Below are 7,723 nucleotides of genomic sequence, written 5' to 3' on the forward strand. Positions count from 1 at the left end.
CTCCCTCTATGCTCTTTGGCGATGACAACAGGTTCTAGTGGTGGCTTCTCCCCAACATGCCTGACACGCATGTGCTCATCCCCACGTGGCTCCTCCCTCTATCTTCTTCAGTAGTGGTAGTGGGTTTCGGTGATAGCGGTGGTGGTGAGGTAGGTGGTTTTGTCCTCCTAGATCTACAAGTTAGGGTACCAACAAGCTTCTCTTCTATCTCGCCCTACATTTGGTGAGCTTCTCCTCTCTCTCTCTCTCCCAACTTGGGGTGACCTTAGAAAAAGGAGGGACCATAGGGTGGTAGGTAGGCCATGTGAAAGCCCTAGTTTGGTTTTGGATAATTGATGAAACCCTAGTACTAATCTCTATGCTAAGTGTGTGTAGACTTAATGAGGTTGGTACATGCCAAGTGTTGGAGCAAGAGATGATCATGGTGATGACCACAAGGTGATCAAGTGCTCAACTTGGAAAAAAAGAAAGAGAAAAACAAAACCCTATGGAGATCAAGGCAAAGGTATTGCTTAAGGTTTTGGTTTTGGTGATCAAGACACCATAGAGGGTGTGATCACATTTAGGATAGATAGCCGTACTATAAAGAGGGGAATTCTTTGGCTAAGCGGTTATCGAGTGCCACTAGGTGTCATTGTTCATGTGCATGCATTTAGAACCTAGTGAGCTAACTTAACTCCTTCGTAGAAAATGTTTGTGAAAATGCTAACACACGTGCACTTGTTGGTTTACACGTTGTGGTGTTGGCACACTTTGAGAAGGAGGTGGAGTTTGAAGAGTAGAGAGAGGATGGGTTCCTCTCTCCCTCCCGCCGAGCTTGCGAGGCGGGATTCGGCGCTTTTCGAGAAAATGAAGTGCATATTTTCTATTGCGCCGGTGGGAAATTTGGAGAAGTCGCGGGAGTGTTTCTCGCTGAGAAAACACTCACCGGACGCTGGCTTCTGGAGCACCGGACGCTGAGTCTGAGCGTCCGGTGCAGACAGTGCCTGGCCCAGCTAGGGTAAGGCACCGGACGATAGGCACCGGACGCTGGCTTGAGCGTCCGGTGGTTAGCGTCCGGTGTGCGGGCGTTTTGCGACCCTCTCTGCGCATGGGTCCGGTGAGCACCGAACGCTGAGGGTGCGTCCGGTGGCTTGCGTCCGGTGACCCTGCGAGTTTGCGGAACTCTCTGCGCATGAGTCCGGTGTGCACCGGACGTGTCCGGTGCCAACTTGCTCAGCGTCCGGTGCTCTGCAGGTTACCATTAGACTCTGACACGCGGCTGACGTTGGAGCACCGGACGCTGGTGTTGAGCGTCCGGTGCCCCTTTAAGAGCGTCCGGTGACCCCGAGTTAGACCCGGTGAGAGAGCCAACGGCTCTATTTGTTTGAGGGGCTATAAATACGTGTTTGGCCGGCTTGGGGCTCACTCTCTTGGCATTCTTGACTACTAGACATCCTTGTGAGCCTAAGCAAACACCTCCCACTCATCTCCTTCATAGATTAAACATCTTTGTGAGATTGGGAGTGATTCCAAGTGCATTTGCTTGAGTGATTGCATCTAGTGGCACTTGGGGATCGTTCTAGCTGCGGTTTTCTTGTTACTCTTGGTGGTTGCCGCCACCTAGACGGCTTGGAGCAGCGGAGGAGCTTTGGCACGAGTTGGTGATTGTTCGTGGCCATCTCCCGGTAATTGTGAGAGGTTTGTGCCTACCTCGGCGGAGAGCCAAAGGCAACATTAGTGGATTGCTCGTGTCTTTGAGCTACCTCACTTGTGGGTAGGTTCTTGTGGTGTCCTAGTGAGGACGAGGTTCGTGCTACACCTCTTAGCCACCGAACCACCAAGTGTTGGTCGACACAACGGGGACGTAGCGTGCCGGCAAGCACGTGAACCTCGGGAGAAAAATCCTGTGTCTCTATTGTGTTTGTTGATTGGATTTCTCCCGGTGATTGGACTCCATAATATTATGATTGGTTCATCCCCTCTACGTGGTGGTATAAAGATCAAACTCTCTCCCTTACTTTCTTGCAAACTAGAGTAGCTTACTTCTTGAATAGAAACTTTAGGTAGCTCTCTAGTGTAAGTAGAGACTTAGCTCTTGTGTGCATAGTGATCATAGCAACTAGAATTGTTGGGTAGGTGGCTTGCAAACACCCCTTTAGAGCTAGAGCAAAAAGCTTCGCTTTGTTATTTACTAACCTCTTACTCTAGTGTTTTTGTAGAATTTTTTAAATAGGCTATTCACCCCCCTCTAGCCATATTAGGACCTTTCACCATGCGGTGGGGATGGTGATTGAGCGGTTCAAGGCCCTAGCGATGGTAGAGGCAGAGGGGCCACGTTAGGGTGGGGGAGTCACAATAGTTCGCCAGAGTTAGAGAAGAAAGGAGTAGTGGAAGGGGAAGAAAAATAGGGAGATTGTCTTAGTGGGGCGGCAGGCGGTGGTGGAGGTGAGAGCAAGGCAGTGAGGACGCCATGGCAAGATGTGGAAGATGAATAGCGTGTCACCAAAAAGAAACAATTTTTTCAAATGCCTAGAATATAGCCCTATTTAGTAGTTCTTCCTTTTCACATTTTGGGTGGGTAATGGTGTTTTTTCTTTATTGGCTGTATGTTTTCTGTGTGTTAGTTTGATCAGTTCACTTTCCTATGGTGAGATCTATACCAACAAGATGTGTCCCTTCTCCCTCTAAGCCAAGTAGACGAAGATGGATTCGACTAACATGTGGTGTAGGTGTTGTACCCTAGATGTGTGGGACACACTTGAAAACTGTCTTGTCTACAAAACCAAATCTCTACTTGAGCAACTAGGCTATATAGAGTCTAGTGGTTGTGATGCATTGTTGTTATGAATGGAACCCTAAGCTAGACAGCTCAGGCAACCTGAATCTATCACTCGAGAATACTAAGTTAGCAAGAAATTTGCATGATGTGAAACCAAAAAAGTCTTTACACCATAAGCGATGTTTTGTGTCTATTGAACGTTCACATTGGATGCGTGTGAAGCATCACGTGTAACACAAAAGATGAGAAATTAATAGCTTTTGTATATAGCCAAATCTTTATGTTTGATGGTTGTAGCTTATTTACATAAGCAATGGTCACAACCATTGAATGCCTACATTCATTACGTGTTAAGTGAGTGTGTGTCACACAAAACATGAGAAATAAATGTGTTTACACTTCCCACAACATGATTCAAACACTTAAATGGGCAAGGAGCAGGTCCATTTATATTTTACTCGATTCATCACAAAAAAATGATTCTTTTGATGGATTTCTAGCATTTTAATGATTAATTTAGCACATTTCCTATAGAGGAGACACCTAAGATTCAGGTGACAATTACGTGATGCTTTTGCTCCCACATCCCACATTCCCTATTAACATGTAGCTTGTCCCTCTCTCTTAGTGGTGGTGGTGGCGGGTTCTGATGATGCTCCTCCCCAATGTGACTGATGTGCACGTGCTCCTTCCCATGTGGCTCCTCCCTCTATCTCCTTTGGCGGTGGAGGGGGTTCTAGTGCAAGTTGTGGCAGCAAAGTAGGTAGTTCCTCCTCCTAGATCTACTAGTTAGGGTTTCAATGAGCTTCTCCTCTCTCTCTCCCAAGTCAATTGAGCATTTGTTCTCTCTCTCCCAACTCTGGTGACCTTAGATAAAGGAGGGCCCCTTTAGAGGTAGGTAGGCTAGGTGGCTCAATGCCCTAGCGATAGTAAGGGTAGTGGGTTAGGTTGGGGCAAGGGAGTCATGATCATTCACTAGAGCTGCAGAAGAAAGCAGCGATAGGAGGGCGAGGAAAAGAGGATAGTCGCCTCAGCAGAGCAATGGACGGTGATAAGGGCTTATCTCCTCCCCACTGCTTGCATGCTCTCTCTCTCTCTCTCTCTCCTAGGGGACATCCTTCCCAGCACCTGACGAGATCCTCCCTGGTGCTTGGTGAGCTCCTCCTCTCGGCCACACCCCACTACCTCCCTACGCCTCCACCCATGCTTGCTTAGGTTTTTAGTGGGTTCAAATCTGAGGAGGCGGGTTCAACTCTTGCAGCGGTGGTGGCTTTGGTGAGGTAGGTGGTTTCTTCTTCCTCCTCCTCATTGTAGATCTGCTCGTTAGGGTTCCAGTGAGCTCACCCTCTCATCTTCCTATACTCTAGTGGCCTTAAAAGGGAAGGGGTTTAGGGAGGAAGGCTAGCCAAGCAGTTGGATACCAGTGGGTGGTTTAGAGGCCCTAGCGACAGTGGAGGCAAGGGTGGACCCAACACTAGGGCAGCCCAGGCTATGGCCCTAGTCGCGGCCCAAGTTTCTAGAGAGCAGGTCATCAGTTTTAGCCCAAGAAGTGGCCCAATACGTGAAGCACAACTGCCCATGGAAAGGGTATCCAGGGAATACGAAAGTAGGACAACAGAACGCTCAGCCTTCCATCAGTGGCGACTCGTGAGTTGTGACTGCCGCCGCACGCCATCCTTCCCTCGCGGCCTCGCCTGCCCCTCACCTATGACTGCCCTCGGCCCTCGCCTATCGCCCACACTGCCAAGAGCCAGGCACCGGTCGCCGGCATCCACCACTCGCCTTCTCGCCCCCTCTGGCCCTCCTCTCCAATCCTGCTCATTCTCATGCTTCGGCTCCACGACGTTGCCCCCTGCAGCCCTGCTGAGGTGCCCCCTCCAATCTAGGCAGTCCACGGTGGTGCACCGGTGTGGTTCTGCCTTAGTCGGGCGTTGGGCGCCCCCTGCTGCCGAGAAGAGCAAGCCAATGGAGAAGAGCATCTGAGGCCGAGCAAGCTTCATTGTTAGGTTGGATCTAAAACTAATTTTGATTCCAAAATTTGAATTTCCAAGTTTCTAGTTTTGACCCTTTTGATTCTAGTTTCTTATTATATACAAGATGAAGAGGACAAGAACTTTAGTTTCATATTTCTCTCGAGCAGTTCCTGAGCAACAGGGAGATGCCGAACAACAAGCTACTCCATACGCAGCATCAGAACAGCAAAACGTCCAAGCTCCTACACTGCAATCTCAAGGTACAGATTAAGTTTTTGGTTGTCCCTGTTCTTATTAACTGTTACGTCTTGTCCAAAAGAGGAGTTGTTATTGAGTACATGGAGGTGGAAAAGGTGAATGCAACAAATATTCACTAGACAATAGGTATTTATTTTTCAATGTTCATTGATATTTCTTTGCTATTGTATTGTACTATTAATTATATAGTTCAAGAATTTCTCTGGATTTGCAAACTTTGTTTGAATTTTTATTTTTTGTGATATACGTGTGTATATATATGGTCCTATAAACTATATTATAGGTTGTAGCTTTTGGATTTTGGCCAATAGGATTTAGCCACCAGGATTTGGCCCTAGTCTTGGTCAAATCCTGGGTCTGCCACTAGGTGGAGGTGGTCTAGCCAGGTTAGGATGGGTGCACCATGGGAATGGTGGTGGGGGCAAGGAAGGGGAAGAAGGTGGCACCATGGGTGATGGCAGGGGGAAGGAGTACATGCATGCTCATGAATGACACAAGGAAAAAGAAAGCTCTAGACACGAACAATGACTGGAAGAAGAAAGCAGAACTACCGTTAGATGTAGATCCTGTGGTCTATATTATGGAGTGACACTTTAAGAAAATTTTAGTCACCTGCCACAAATGAGTTTCCTAATTTCTCACACAATGTGGGTGAAACACTTAAAGAGGCAAGGAGCTTCTCCATTTTTTCCTCATTCCTAGACATATTTTTTCTACCTATTTTGTTCATCTCTCCTTGTCCTTCATACCTCGTTTCTTTTGCCCTCTCTCTTGCTAGCTCTTGGCTTCCCTTTCCTAATAGTGATGCCTAGACTTATCCATTAGTCACCTACGCCCAAGCCAACTCCCCACAACCCGTATGCTCACAACACCACATGATTTATCTCCTTCCTACCACATGTGTGCTATGTCTCTCCCTCCCTCTCTCCTCAGTGAGATCCTCCCTAGTGCCTAGCAAGCCCCTTCCCGTGGTCATGCCCTACTGCCTCCTTGTTTCCCACCCACACTAGCTTGGGATTCTAGTGGACCTAGCTTCGATGGTGGCGGGTTCAACTCACTTCGATGGTGACAACTATGATGAGTAGGTGGCTTCCTCCTCCTAGATCTACTCATTAGGGTTTCAACAAGCTCTCTCTAATCATACCAAATTCCAACGCCCTTAAAAGGAAAGGGGTTTAGGGAAGGAAGGTTGGCCAGGTGGTAGGGATGTCGGTGGGTGTATTTAGGGGCCCTAAAAGTGATGGAGGTAGCTAGGCTAGGTCTAGGTAGGGGTGCCATGGCCATGGCAGTGGGGGTGGCACAGGGGAAGAAGGTGTGGCATGACCATCGACCATAAAGCTCTGATGAAATCCTAGCTCATCATGGTGGGGTGACGGGTGACGATAGGGGCGAGGAGAAGCATAAGCCTACTTGTGAATGACACAAGAAAGAAGAAAGCTCTAGACATGAATGATGGGAGGTAGAAGAAAGCACAACTTCCGTTCGATGTAGATCCTATGATATTGACTCGCACTTAAAACAAATTTTTAGTCAGCTACCATAAATGTGTTTCTTGGTTTTTGACACAATGTGGCTCAAACACTTAAATAGGCAGGGAGCTACTCCATTTTTCCTAACTCCTAGCCAAAATTTTTCCACCTATTCCGTTCATCTCTCCTTGTCCTTTGTACGGTTGTACCCCATCGTGTTTTCTCCTCTCTCTCTCTCTCTCTCTCGCTCGCTCACTTGCTCTTGGCCTTCCTTTCATAGCAATGATGCATGGGCCTATTCATTAGTCACTCGCACCCAAGCCAACTCCCCATGCTCTGTCCAAACAAAATGCCACATGACTTATCTCCTCCCCACCACACGTGCTCTCTCTCTCCTCTCCCCCAATGAGATCCTCCCTGATGGCCAATGAGCTCCTCCCTATAGTCACATCCTACCACCTCCCTACAATGGCTTAGGGTTCTAGCAAGTCCACCTCCACCTATAGCGGGTTCAACTCTAGTAGCAGCGATGGCTCTAGTGAGGTAGGTGGCTTCGGCATCCTCCTCCTAGAGCTGCTCATTATGGTTCTAGCAAGCTTGCCCTTTCATCTTCCCAAAGTTTGGTGACCTTAAAATGAAAGCAGTTTGGGGGTGGAAAGCCTGGCGAGGCGGTGGGATGCTGGCGAGCAGTTTAGGGGCCTTGGCAGTGATTGAGGCAGCTAGGCTAGGTCAGGGTAGAGACACCATGGCCATGGTGGCGTGGGTAGGAGGGAAGGGAAGAAGGTGGAACCACGAGCAGTGGTGGGAGGATGAAGGAGCGCAAGCCTACTTGTGACCGACACGAGGAGGAAGAAAGCTCTGGACGTGAATGGTAGGAGGAAGAAGAAAGCACAACTACCATTAGATGTAGATACTACGGTTTAGATTATTGACTGAAACCTTAACAAATTTTTAGTCACCTCCCATGAAGGTGTTTCTTGGTTTCTCACACAATATGGTTGAAACACTTAAATAGGCAAGGGCTGCTCCATTTCCCTCCCACTCCTAGATAGAACTTTTCCACCTATTCTATTCATCTCTCCTTGTCCTTTGTACCCCCTTCCCATTTGTAATTCTCTCTTGATCACTCATTCTTAGCCTTTCATTCCTAGCAGCGATGCCTAGGCTTATTCGTTAGTTACCACAGGCACAAGCCAACTCCCCATGCCCTATCCACACACAACGTCACATGGATTATCTCCTCCCTACTACATGCACTCTCT

The sequence above is a fragment of the Sorghum bicolor genome, chromosome 1, assembly GCF_000003195.3.
Source record: "Sorghum bicolor cultivar BTx623 chromosome 1, Sorghum_bicolor_NCBIv3, whole genome shotgun sequence".
Taxonomy (NCBI): Eukaryota; Viridiplantae; Streptophyta; class Magnoliopsida; order Poales; family Poaceae; genus Sorghum; species Sorghum bicolor.